This window comes from Rhodnius prolixus, unplaced genomic scaffold, assembly GCF_049639745.1.
Source record: "Rhodnius prolixus isolate KJV_2025 unplaced genomic scaffold, Rpr scaffold_10, whole genome shotgun sequence".
Classification (NCBI taxonomy): Eukaryota; Metazoa; Arthropoda; class Insecta; order Hemiptera; family Reduviidae; genus Rhodnius; species Rhodnius prolixus.
The window spans coordinates 11,747,757-11,761,851 of NW_027411615.1; the positions used below are offsets into that span (position 1 = coordinate 11,747,757).

At 35.9% G+C, this 14,095-nt stretch overlaps 1 protein-coding gene across 1 annotated transcript in view; it reads left to right on the forward strand.

The window, feature by feature from the left end:
* LOC141457264 (protein spitz-like) overlaps positions 1–14,095 on the forward strand; it is a 334,980-nt gene that overhangs the window by 126,892 nt on the left and 193,993 nt on the right. The window lies entirely within an intron of this gene.

Below are 14,095 nucleotides of genomic sequence, written 5' to 3' on the forward strand. Positions count from 1 at the left end.
CAGGTGTAATAGGAGTAGAGTATCTAATCATATACCAGGGAGAATAGAGGACGCTCTCGGCAATGACCAGAGCACTATCGATAGAGTCATAAAGTACCTGCAAGATATTCACATATATAATTATATTTAGATGTACCTGAAATTAATAAATTGTAAATAATATTAAATAGTTGATAATTTTTAGTGATATTGTTAGTGATAATACTGTGATAATATTATATTACTGTGATAACTACTGTGATAATACTGAATCTGTAAATAATATTTTTAAGGACATTGTTATAAGTTGTTGTTAGTATTTGGTTGTTTAGTTTGTTATTTAGTCGTTTAGTAACTTAGTCTAGTTAGTAGTGAGTTTAGCCAAAAGGAACAAGGGCAGAGGGCATAATAACCCATTGGTTCATTGCCCCAAAAAAAAAAAAAAAAAAAAAAAAAAAAAAAAAAAAAAAAAAAAAACTACACTCCTGAGACCAAAGAACAATCTAAACAATGGGTTACCAAGGGGGAATCTGCGCCAAAAAAGGCGAAGACCGTTCCTTCGGCCGGAAAGATTATGGCAACTGTCTTTTGGGATTCGCAAGGAATAATCCTCATCGACTACGTGGAAAAGGGTAAAACTACTACAGGTGCATATTATTCATCGTTATTGGACCGTTTGAAAACCGAGCTGCAAGAAAAACGCCCACAAAAAAGTCCTTTTCCATCACGACAACGCACCAGCTCACACCTCAGCAGTTGTGGTCGCAAAATTAATGGAAATAGGGTTCCAACTCGTTTCACATCCCCCCTATTCTCCAGACTTGGCTCCCTCGGACTACTATTTGTTCCCCAATATGAAGAAATGGCTGGCGGGAAAAAGATTTTATTCAAACGAGGAGGTGATTGCAGAAACGAATGGCTATTTTTCAGACTTGGACAAATCCTATTATTCGGAAGGGATCAACAAACTAGAGCAGCGTTGGACGTAGTGTATAAGCCTAAAAGGAGACTATGTTGAAAAATAAAAAAGGTTTACCCCAAAAAATTAAGTAGTTTTTATTTTTGCACGGACTTTTCAAACGACCCTCGTATAAAGAGAAATAGTAAAAATTTGATTTGAAAATATTTCATTAAGTTTTTCCGACTATTTCAAAATTAACATCCTGGCGAACTATCTTTTACATTCTGAAGCCAAAGCTGACTGTCTTTGTTGAATGGGAATTTTTTTCGAGACGAAAAAGTGTTTCAACTGAAACAAAACCTTAGTCAGGCCCCATTCAGAAAGGAAGTATAATTATTACTCATATGACAAACTATATCGTCAACAGAGATTTCCATAAATGCAGACAGAAATTCCGGAAGTATAAGATAGTTTTCTATAGGATGTGTTTGATCTAATAAAATTAGAATTCCACAATAAAAATGTGATTAATAAGTTCGCTTGGCAATTCATGAGATTTCCCAAAATGTTTCCTTATTTATTTTTAGATAGGATTCATTCATAACTTCCTTTAGGTACAAATAAAGGAATGTTACTGTAAAAAATTGACGTCTTTTAAGAATAGCGGATGTTATTTGATAAAGAATAAACAAACATGAACGCTTTCTTCAGATAACAGAGAACTGCTACAATTGTTGATAAGAAATGAAACTTCTTTTTGAATTTAATAAATTTTTGAACTTATTACTTGCTGTGGTGTAGTGGTCAACAGCTTGGCTTTGTAAGAGGAAGGTCCCCAGTTTGAACCCTGCGTATGACTTACTTCCGCCCATGACACCTAATTGGAAGTTGGACGTTAAGCCCCGCCTGAAAAAAAAATTGAGTGATTACATTACTTAACTTTACTAAGTTAGAGAAGGTAATGCGATTGTGTAGATCAGAAAATTGAAAAGTCCAAATCTGATATTTCGAATTCATGCCAACATTGAATCCGGTAATAAGCCTTCCCCAATACGACTAACACTTCCCACAAATAACTAAAATCGGGAAGCCAGAAAGATAATTTAGCCCTAGTATTGCTGGTGATGTGACAACAATTCTTCTGGACTCAAAAGACTTTTAATTGAGAGACGCTAAGATTGTTTTGTATACTGAAAGATCGCAAAATACACTTGTTTTTTTTACTCTTAGTAATAATAATAAAGGGAAGGGATTAGCTATGCGGTTAGCGTATTGGATTTCCACGCAAAGGTCCCGGGTTCGAATGCAGCTGCTGGCCCTTAGATTTTCTCTTCCTAGGAGCTTCTTACAGCTCACTGTTGTCTGTAAAGTGAGGACCCTATCCGAAGGCCAGCAGTGCACTGAAAAAAGCTCCGGGCGCAAATAACCTCAGATGTTGACGCGCCTTTAAACATTATTTTAAAAAAAACTATATTTACACCCTTTACAGCAAGCAAATACAATAAAATAAATGTACTGCTAAGTAAGTAAAAGATGGAATGAAATATAATGAAAACAAAATGTCATAATTGACACAGAAATAACTAAAATATTACTGCCTTTAGGCTCGTTTTCTTGCAAAGACGACAGTTTGGGTGTGGGGTTAATACGATCTCAAATTTTCTTCAGTATAATTTCCGCGGTTAGTGTTCTGTCTTTTATGCTGAGTTGGCATTTTTCTGCAGTGAATTGGAAACTGAGCCAAACTATATATTCAAAAAAAGTAAAAATAATTGGCCATCTATCCCTACTGTTTGATGGCCATCTGTCCCGAATGCTAGAGAGAGATGGCCATCATGATAAACATAACTCAACGCGTACTTTTTGACAGTTTTAGAACTTAGGATTCATTAATGTATACTGTACTTTCCTAATATGTAAAAAACAACACTAAAAGTTTGACACATACATTCGCTGCAGCACGCAGTATGTAACTATCATAAAATTTTTTGTTGAGGCGATAATGTTTTTATTCTCTGAGTTAATTAATAACGCTTTGACGCATTCCAAAATAAGCTCACTGTAGTCAGACATGAATGTTCATCACTTGAGAGGTCACGCAGCGCCGTCGGACGACATTTCGGTTAAATTTCGACTGTTGGCCATCTCTACCGATTGGCCATCTCACCCCGACTTTACCCTACATTAATAAATTTTAACTTCAACAACTTTTTTTTTTAATTTTTTTTTTTTTTTAATTTATTTATTTTCCCAACTGCAGAATAATTCTGCATCAAGTGAAGCTGATACAAGATGATAATGGAATAGATACATGAATAGCATGAGGGGAGAATTCACCCATTGGTGAAACTCCCAAAGTGGTACAGTTCACTACTGTACATTGTCATTCACTTCATTTAGAAGATCGCGTGGCCACCTGCGCTTCAACCGCCTGGGAGGATTTCCTGGTAGAGTGGTAAGTTGAGCTACTAGAGGATTGGGATGTGAGGTGATTGATGTGTGGAATTTAAAGTATCGGGATCTTACAGCTTCAGAAACATAGGGAACAAGGAAATCTCGGTGCAAGGTATGATTGGAAACAAAGTAAGGAGCATTAGCGATTCTACGGAGAGTTTTTGACTGGAAGGATTGGATTCTGTAGATATTGGAAGCTTTGGCTGAGCCCCAAAGTTCCATTCCGTAAGTCCAGGCAGGTTTTAGTATCATAGTATAGATAAGTCGTTTATTCTGTAGAGAGAGTTTAGATCGCTTGTCAAGAAGTCTAGAGAGAAGTTTGTATCGTCTGTTCAGTTCTTTCCGTTTGAGTCTAGTATGTGGATTCCAGGTTAGGCGTTTGTCCATGAAGAGTCCTGGAAAATAATTTTTCATCACTTTACTCCTCTATCTCTTGCTGTGGTCCACCAACCGCAACCCATTCCACCTGGCATCTCATCTCTCCATCTCGCTACCTGACGACCTCTTCTTCTCTTCCGATTTCTTGGCGTCCACTCAGTATTTCTTTCAGCCCACCTTATAGCCTTCATTCGAGCCACATGACCTGCCCACTTCCACTGTAATAGGTGGGCCCTCTAGCTGTAAATCCTGCATTTTCCCAAATTTTGTCCCTACTTCAGCAATACTTTTCTTTTCTTTCTTACTTCTTCCAACATTGTTCTATATTGGGTTATTCGAAGCCTTTTGGAAAGGTATTTGGTAAAGTTGTAGATTGCAGGGGTAGACACACAAAGTACTTCTTTTTACTCTTTATGGTTCCATTAATTTGTGATGGGAAATTGATCGATTCAAAGGTAATACACAGAATTGGTGAATCAGCTAATATAATAAGTCATGAAATCCAGTCGAACCCAAATATGTAAATTAAAAGTTAAATTTCTTAATTTACAATAAAGTTTATCGTTCAGAGCCACAAAAAAAGCTTACGTTAATAATAGAATAGATAAAACCCTAATCTGTAAAATGTCCATTCCAGTATTTTACCTGCCATCATTACATATTTCCTCGCAACTTCATAGTTTTATCCGTTATCTTATCAGAGACAGAGAGGGGAAAAAAAGATGCGCATACTTTGCTAGCATATAATGACCGATTAGTGTTTTAGTAAATGTTTGAGTTAATGTACCGTCCGAGATCAATCGAATTGACAGGTAAGAAATTTCTATTATTCTTCTAAAAATAGAAATGCTAGTTTCGTTCCTTTAAATAAAATCGTAGATTCATTGAAGCTAAACCGTGAATTTTTTTTTGTTAAAAATGTTCGAGCCAAGACTTCGGTAGTGGCAGACTATGGTAAATGAGGTATTGTAGGAAGACACAATTTTTACCCAAAACAGATAAAGCACAACCCTTCTTACTTCAACAGTAATGCCAACCTTGTAGCAAATCTCCATCGTATGTGTATGAAGTGACTCAAATTACGAGACTCTAGGGAACTGACTCAGATATGTGATTTAAAAGATATATGTTGCGCAATTTCCTTTTCATTCTGACTAACCAGTAAAAAGGCTTACCGTTAACATGAGATGATGTTGTGGCCGTTCCTTCATGAGTCCAAAGATTGTCCTATCGTGACGTCGTAGTAGATTTATGGCGAACTCTTTCGTGTGCTTTTGGTCTGAGAGATTTTCAACAATCATTGCTGCAGACTGTCGCAATTTCTTTCACTCTCGTAAATGGCTCACGTTCTTTTAGGATGCTATTTGGAGAGATCGCTAGCCAGGCCCTCCACAGATAACTGAATGAATACCCAGACAATATGTATTCAAACCTGCCCAGTATTCAAACAGAGTTTTTTTCCAGTCTACCTTGAACTAATAGAACCGCCTGGATCTAAGAAAATTATGATTCAGGAATTTAGTATCTTCTCCTACAGCTTCAGCAGCACCAATCTATGGCATGTAGCCAATCAGAAAAGCATTTATCTCGGATTAGCACTGTGCTTTTTCTCTTTCTCTTTCCAGGAGCTGCCCGAGAACCCCATAATGCCATAAGCTTAAAGTAATTTCTTAACACATGGCCGACCGCACGAGTTGCAACTGAATATAGTTGAATCACTGTCTGATGAATCTTCCAAATTACTCTCTGAATCGCTTGAAATTATTCTACGAGTAGATCTATTTCCTAGTTTGATAATTGTCTCCATCATGGATATCAAAATTGTCTTCTGAACATTCTGATGCCAGTATCAAGATGAAATTCATTAAAAGCATCTTCAATTTCCTGGGACATTTTATTAAGGTCTTTTATTATATTACAAAGATAAATTACAAAATAGATATGGAGTTGTTATGCTCAATACAAAAATTGTAAGACTGGAATTGTAGATGACTATGCTATCAACTGTAATCCAATATGGCGTATATTTTTTTGAAAATTTCATGAACCGTTTATCAGCATTATTTTTGGCAATATCTCTTCCTTTCTCATCTCCTGATTCTTTTACTCTCTATTATTTAAAAAATATAGTGATAATATATAGCGATCAACGAAGAGAAGCGGGCATCAAAATATATAAGTACGAGTACTTAATACACTTAAAATAATGTATTCAGTATTCTATTGCATTGCATTGTCAAACGGAGAGATTTCCCAGAGTGGTCGGCAATGTGTTAAGTTTATTGTACTGCTTAAAAGATCAAATAGCCTAAATTATTTTGCATACATATTGTCGAAAGCAGTCTCTTTAAGAAACTATAATTGGGTCTTAACCTAAATGAAAGAATTGTTTTAAAAATGAAAAGGATAATGAATTACTTCACAAGCCTAACACCACTCGAGAAAATTCAGTGTCCGCCCCAGACTAGGTATTGATGAGATTGGTAGCGAAGTTCGCTGATGTCCTTGGTGCTATTTTTACTTTTTTGGTAAAATATTCCATTATATTTTGTTATTTCTATGATAATGATCTGTTGTAGGATCACACTGTCGAAGTAAACTAAAAATATTATTGAGATAGACATAGCTCCGATTTTTTTATATTCGTTTTACTAAATCTAATAGTCATTTTGCAAAAATATACTCTGACCTTCAGTATTTATTTCAAGGTTAGAAAGAAACTGGAATTACAATTAACTAAATAAATGACAAGTATTAAATGATATTCCCCGCTGGGAATAAAATTAAAAATATTACTCGGCTGCATTGCTGCAGACTGCAGTGAGGTTTCTAAAAACAATAAAAAAAACGTGAAGGCTCTGACGTTTTTTGGTGCATTATTCACAATCTTTATAGATGCCACTATTTTCACCCAGTTTCAAGCCTAAACCATAGGCGACCATCTTCTTTGCGTGAATTCCAATTTGGGACAGTACTTTCGGGATTCGGATAGTAACAGTTAAGTTGTTCACTGGTAGATCCTCTTTTTTCGCTGTATATTCTGATCTAGTCGTGAAATTGAGCAGTTTACAAGAGGAGGTGACTTCAAGACGTTGATTTCTTCAGTTTATAATTCAGCTCTTGAGGGACCCAATTTCAAAGCATTCATAGTTCCAATTTGCTTCCAATAAAGATATACTGGCATGACGATTTCCCGCTTATTGTCGCAGAGTGTCGTTTTGGTTGAATATGTGATTTAAAAGTAACTTAACAATTGTTATTGTTTGCTCTCTTTGTTGAGATAGGAAATCTTAACCTGTAGCCTCTACTTCTGATGTGATAATTGTCAAATTACTGAACAGTACCAGAATAAGACTTGTTATTATTTGGCAATATTATAATTCAGTTTATATCTTCAAAAAAAAGCTACTGAATTACTTTTTGATTCTCCTCGATTTCATGAAATACTCCCAAAATAATTACTTCCATTTCTTGAATAGATAATAACTCATTTCTCCTAATTAAAGTTCTCATTTTAAATTAATATTCCCCACTCCCCCTCCCAAAATTTCTGCTAATTATATGTAAATTATAATGTTTAATGAATGCAAAACAATTAACTGGTTTATTAAAGATAATTACAAAACAAAAACAATTTTCCCGCCCATTATTCTTGTCGAAACATCTTTCTGTATTTTATTATTTATTATTTTTTTTGTTTTGTTTTGATAATTTTACCATCAGAGTATTTGCATGATGTATACTATACAGGGTGAGCCATTCTATTAATTAGATTATTTTTCATTTTAAGTATAGTTCTCTCCTCATAAAGACTCGGTCCTTGTCTATCGCTTCCTTCAATCCCATATAGAATCTCTCGATCCTAAGCTAAAGAAATGGAGAATTAAACTCAATGAAAACAAATGCAATAACATTACATTCTCCCTAAGGCTAACTATCCTTCCACCCGTTTACCTAAACCTCACTCCTCTTCCCACAACAGATTGTGGTAGGTACCTAGGACCTCTTCATGGACAAACGCCTAACCTGGAATCCACACACTAGACTTAAACGGAAAGAACTAAACAGACGATTCAAACTTCTCCCTAGACTTCTCGACAAGCGATCTAAACTCTCACTACAGAATAAACGACTTATCTACACCATGATACTGAAACCTGCCTGGACTTAAGGGAATGGAAATTTGGGGCTCAGCCAAAGCTTCCAATATCTACAAAATCCAATCCTTCCAGTCAAAAATACTCCGTCGAATCGTTAATGCTCCTTACTTTGTTTCTAATTCTATCTTGTACCGAGATCTTCTTTTACCCCATGTTTCTGAAGCTGCAAGATCCCGCTGTGCCTTAGTTCCACGCCTCAGTTTCCTCTCATCCTAATCCTCTAGTTTCCCAACTTACTTACATTACTAGGAAATCCTCCCAGGCGGTTGAAGCACAGTTGGGGCCATGCGATCTTCTCAATGAAGTACGAGTAAGTGTCAGCGCATAATAGTGAACTGTTCTTTTTTTGGGAGTTCCACCAATGGGTGCATTCTTCCCTTACGCTACTTATGTTTATACTATGCATCATGAAGTGTCAGCTTCACTTAATGCGGAAATACACTGCAGATGTGAAAATAAATAAAGTAAAAAAAAAATAGTGCAGTTCAACAGTTATCTCTCAGCTGGTCGGTCCACCGCGTACTATAGCCAAATAAAAAAAAAGATTTCATTAAAAAACAGAAAATGCTCAACAATTTAAGAACATAATTATCGATAATCAATTTCTATATAAATAAATTGAAATTATATTCTTATCAATAAAAAAAAAATGCACAATCTTTTCCTTCTGTTTTTATGTATCTATCTTCGCGGCTGACACCGTTTAATGGATCGCAGCACAATAACTGTCCCACATCCGTTTATCACACTCGTTTAATTCTTGTTTTGTCTTTTTTTGTATTTTCTTTTACTTCTGTATTGTGTGTAACCTTTTCTTTTCTTCTTTTTTCCATACTAAATACCTTTGCTTTAAGTATTCTTCCTTGTACATGTTACTTTTACAAAAGTAAACTCTACAAATAAAACGGGTTTCTGTACAGATTTCTGTGAAAATAGCGTAAAAAATAAATTAATTCAACTGTTTCATTGTTACCATTATTCGGTAAATGTTGAAATTAAAATTTTATTGGTTATTTAAATTCGTATCTTTGATTTTTATCCGTCGAAACACGCTATTTTTGTATATCCTTGACTAGTTTGGAACATTCATCTATGATCAGTGGTAGTTTAATCGGTTTAGTGTAAAGATTTCAACTTCCTTTTTGTTACCGTATCGCACTACAATTCCTGCTTATCACTTGACTTCCTCTTTTTACAATTTAAGAGGAATTTAAAATTGTACCATTCATAAAAGGCGTGCTTCTGCCTTAGAATTTATTATTTTATTGCTCGAAATTTTCCATTATTTTTTAAAATTGTTTTTAAATTTATTTTGTTATTTACAATCTGTATAATACACTATACAATAAGTAAATAAGGAGATAGAAGTATAGAGGCGTGAAAGGCAGGAGGAAAGAAACTGCCCAGCGGTAGCACTTTCTACAGGTTTTAGGCCTTAGGACTGCAAGGAAGTCGCGGGGCCACTGGCGATTCAGTCGGCGAGGAGGATTGTCAGAAATGTCAGAAGAGGCGAGAGAGGATTGGAGCAAGTGGAGAGAGCAGTATGGAATTTTTGATATTTAATCTTGGCGAGTTGGTCTATAAAGGGAATTTGAGGTCGTTGTGAAGAGTGAGGTTAGTCACCGTAGAAAGGAGCGTCAGCTATCTGTCGGTGGAGTTTTGATTGAAATGTCTGTACAGTCCGTATGTTTGTAGGTTTGGCTGAACCCTACAGCTCTAGTCCTGTAAGTCCACATAGATTTGAGGATAGTACTGTATATTAATCGTTTGAGTTCAATGGGTAATTTGGAGCGTCGTCCAAGTAGTCTGTAAAGCAGTTTAGCACGTTTCGTCATTGCTTGTATTTTAAGTCTAGTGTGTGGGTTCCACGTGAGTCGTTTGTCTATGTAGAGCCCCAAGGTAGCGCACCAGACCTGTACAAGGAAGTGGATTGCTGTTGAAGAGGACAGGTGGACAGGAGCCCCGCCGGAGAGTAAACGTGGCATGCTGGCATTTCTGTGGGTTCATTTTAATCCGCCACTTCTTAAGATGCAAATAAATTCAAGAATTTGTGGAAGTGAAATCATAGCTTTATTCGTATTTCTTAAGGTTACGCTCTCTTACAAAAATTAGCAATTAAAAGCAACCAATATAGTAAACTTGTTGCCGGAAATAGATTTATTGTACAATATGGCCGAGTCAAAAAAGTGTTTACGTAATGTATACTACTGAAGAAGCACGATTTTGCAGACTAGAAAATGGCCAAAAAGATAACGTTATCTTGAATGATACCGAAAAGTTATGGTAATGGAATAAAGACTTGGACTTGGTAGCGGCCGTGGAAGAAGCAGTGGGGACATTGAGATAGATAGAGGCCCTAGACAGTACTTGGTGATTCGTGCATTCCGACGTGCGGCGCTTAAGTTTAAGATCACATCAGTAATAATCTATAGAATGTATTTGGAAGAACCGCTGGTGATTAGATGTGATTCAGTGGAGAAGAAAGAGCAGGCGACCATGAAGAATTGAATGCTCTGGTTAAGGAGGTCAAGGTCTTTAATGGACCGTAGCTCCAAGGGAGTAGTTTGTGCACCTTTTCCAATTCTGGATTTATGGATAAGTGAGATAACATTCTAATTTTTGAATGATGTATTGCGCGCAGGTTTGGTTAATTTCAACAATAAACAATAATTCACAGCACATTATCATTTTTTCTTAATTCTAAGATGGCCAGTAAGTAGTGGGTGTTCAGCTATCCGGCTTTAAAAGGGCTAAATCGTGGGTAGACATAGCCGTAGTAGGATCGTTTGGACGAAACCATACTTCGTTTGGACTACGAAGAAGACGTCCAATGTCGTCATTTACGAATTGCGAGATCTTCACGAGAAGAAGATGCTGGTCTCTTAAAGTGTAATTAAGAAGGAGATTAAAGGCCCTGCAGTACAATTTGGTTGTACGCTATAAGATAAAGAGTGGTCAGAACAAATGGTTTACTGCTCAAATAGTAACTTTTTTAAGTACACTTATCGTAACCAAAATTCACTAGATAGCCGCTAGAATGTATAACATTCTACCAAAATTACAACCAGCATTTATTCAAGCAAAACTTATGAGTGTGGTTCTAGCAAAACTGTGACGTCACTTTCCTTCTTCGACAGTAATATTACTGTGAACGTTTATAACATTGTCGTCACAATTATTTTTCTGAAAATATTAAAAGTTTTATGGAAATGTAAAATAGAAGATTGTGTAGGCGGTTCACATCGAAATTCTCTTGGTATAATAATGGCATCTAGTAAGTGCCAAAAGTTTGTCATCTTCCATTTCCACCTATCAGCTCTTATAAATATGAAGTGACACTATCTACCTTCGTCTAACACCCTAACCTGGGCAGGTGTCTCTTACCCAGGCAGATAGATTATCTTAAAAAAATATTAAAACAAAAAGTTAATGTCTTTATCTTCCACTTTTTATTTTATTTTGTTTCATCTTCTTCTACTTGGTCTGCCTCTTAGAAAGGAGAAGTGATTGTAATCGTGACACAATTCTGAAATTGAGTTATCATTGTAATGTTTTTGAGCATTCGTTAATTTGAACAAAACAAAATTTATATTTCTGGTATAAAACAATCACGTGACTGTCTCTTAACGAAATTTACTTAATAAACTTTGGATTTAAACTATTTTTTGGTAAAAGTATAGCTTTAAAACACCGCTAAATTCGTTCAGTAATTTCAGGAATTTCTACTTAAATATTTATAAATAAGCCAGAATTTAGCACTGATTGGAAATATTTGAACTGTCCACAATTTGCTGTAGGTAGGAAAAGGTAGGTGAAGTTCTGAAAGTGTTTATCCCTGCATTGCCAATCCGCAGTCAACTTGACTCCAAAAAAATAGGAATGGTCTCTTGTTATGTAGCTATCCCGAAATGCTCTTAGATATGCTGTCCCCACTCTCTCAACATTTGATAGTCACGAGCTGACGACCGCGGAATTCTTAGTTACTTTTTGTAGATTATTTTACTTGAACCATAACAGTCATTTTGACTCCAGATGGGCATTACACGTAAATATATCGGAATCATTTCAACTCCTGATTGGTAATATAAGTAGATTTTCTGTTATAACTTGACTCCAGATTATTGCCTAAATGCCTATTTGATAAATTTACATAATTTTCATGGAAAGTATCAAGGCACAAAAAAGCCTCTTTCTAGAATTGATTTTCTGTCCGAATTGCAGCAAAAACTTGCAGCGAATTGGGTAATTTCCGATCCGTGTCAACAGCGCACAGTAATTGAAAAAAATAGTGAATGTAATTAAAAAAAATGAAAATGTCCCTGATCAGAAGGCAGTCAATCAGAATTCTAGAAAATACTGAAATTACTGCGATCCTAAGTTGAAGTTAATTCCTTCTGCGTGAAATGTTAAAGCCGATTTGTGGAAAATATTTGTTTTTTCGTTCTTAATTCCTATTCTTTATCACCTTTAATGCAAATTTTATTATTAAAATTGAAATCAATATAAAAAAAGATAAAAATAAATTATGGAGTCAATGTGACTCCACATTGGCAATAACTGACTAAGTTCGAGCATTGGAAATGCAGTGTTAAGGGAAATCTTGACATACTTTAATATGCTTAGGTTGTTCTACCATTTGTAATTTTTAAAATATACTCTTAAAAATTTAGATTAACAGTTTTTGAAGGTACTTCACGGCAAGGAAATGGTTGGTCTGCCATCTAAAGTTCCATTTCTTTCTAATGTAAGGACTTATCATCTATTAAATATTAATCTAAATACCAAATTTGCAGAAAATCGGCTAACTGAATGTGAAATTCCGCTAGATAGATTTCTGTATAGTTTTTAGTGATTATTATGTTTTTTAAATTACACTTTTAAGGGGTGAGCTTTTACAATATGACGACAGCCACATTTTAGAACAAATGGTTAGTGTAAAGATAATAATACAATTATTCCATTTTGAATAAATATAAATCGATCACAGGATGAGATAACAAAAAAAGAAGTAAAACACGGAATGGAATATGGAAAAACGAGTCATGAGAGAATTTTTTTTTTGTTTTGCGTTTATTGTGCTACAATCAGCGCGTTAGCGCTATAAGTACGTAACAGTGATAACCGAAAAACAAATGATAAGTAACGAGTGGAGAAGTTACCCAGTGGTAACACTCCAAAACATTATATGGTTAGTCACTCTCTTCACTTGAGAGGAGATCACGAGGCCAATGTCTTTTAGGACGTCTTGTCCGGGTTATCACGAAGAGAAAGATTTTGAGCTAGAGGATTTATATGAGATTGCAGGCTGAAGTGGAGTTTTCTGTATCGTGTTTTAGCAACTTCGGTGACAAAAGGAATGTTAAGGTCAGTGTGTAGTGTATAGTCAGGTTGTGGACTTGAAATGGAGCGTGTACAATAGTTCGAAGTATTTTAGATTGAAGAGATTGAATCCTTTGGAGATTTGTGCGTTTGGTTGAACCGCTTAGCTCTATTCCATACGCCCCAGATGGGTTTCAAAATAGAAGTATAAATCAGTCTTTTGTAGTCCAGAGAGAATTTTGATCTATTATCTAAGAGTCTTTTAAGTAGTCGATAGCGGCTGTTTAGTTCTGTTCTTTTAAGTCTAGTGTGGTGGTCCCAAGAAAGTCTTCGGTCTAAGTAAAGCTCAAGGTAGCGGGCAACGTTCACTACTGGTAGAGGTGTTAGGTTATAGAAGACTGGAGGAAGAGTAATGCGACGAAGAGTGAAGGTGATGTTTTGCGACTTAGTTTCATTAAGCTTTATAGCCCAATATCTTGAACCATTGAGGAGAGATGTGACTGCAGATTTCTGTGTGCTAGGACAGGATCATGGTTAGAGGACAGTAAGGCGGTGTCATCTGCGTATGTGAGAAGTGTAGTGTTAGGATCAGTTGATATGTCTGAAGTGTAAATGGAGTAGAGAATAGGACCCAGAATGCTGCCCTGTGGAACTCCAGCGTCGATTGGTTTAAGTGGGGAGAAAGAAGATCCTATTTTGCACTCGGAAGTATCTGTCGGGCAAGTAAGATTTTACAATTAAATATAACGTGGCAGGTAAAATATTTTTAAGCGTCCCATACTCTATCGAAGGCCTGCTGTATGAGAGAAATAAACTCCGTTGCACATTATCCTGGTGTTTGATCTGGATCCAATACACAGGGTTAGCGTATTAGATTTCCACGCGGAGTTCCCAGGTTCGAATC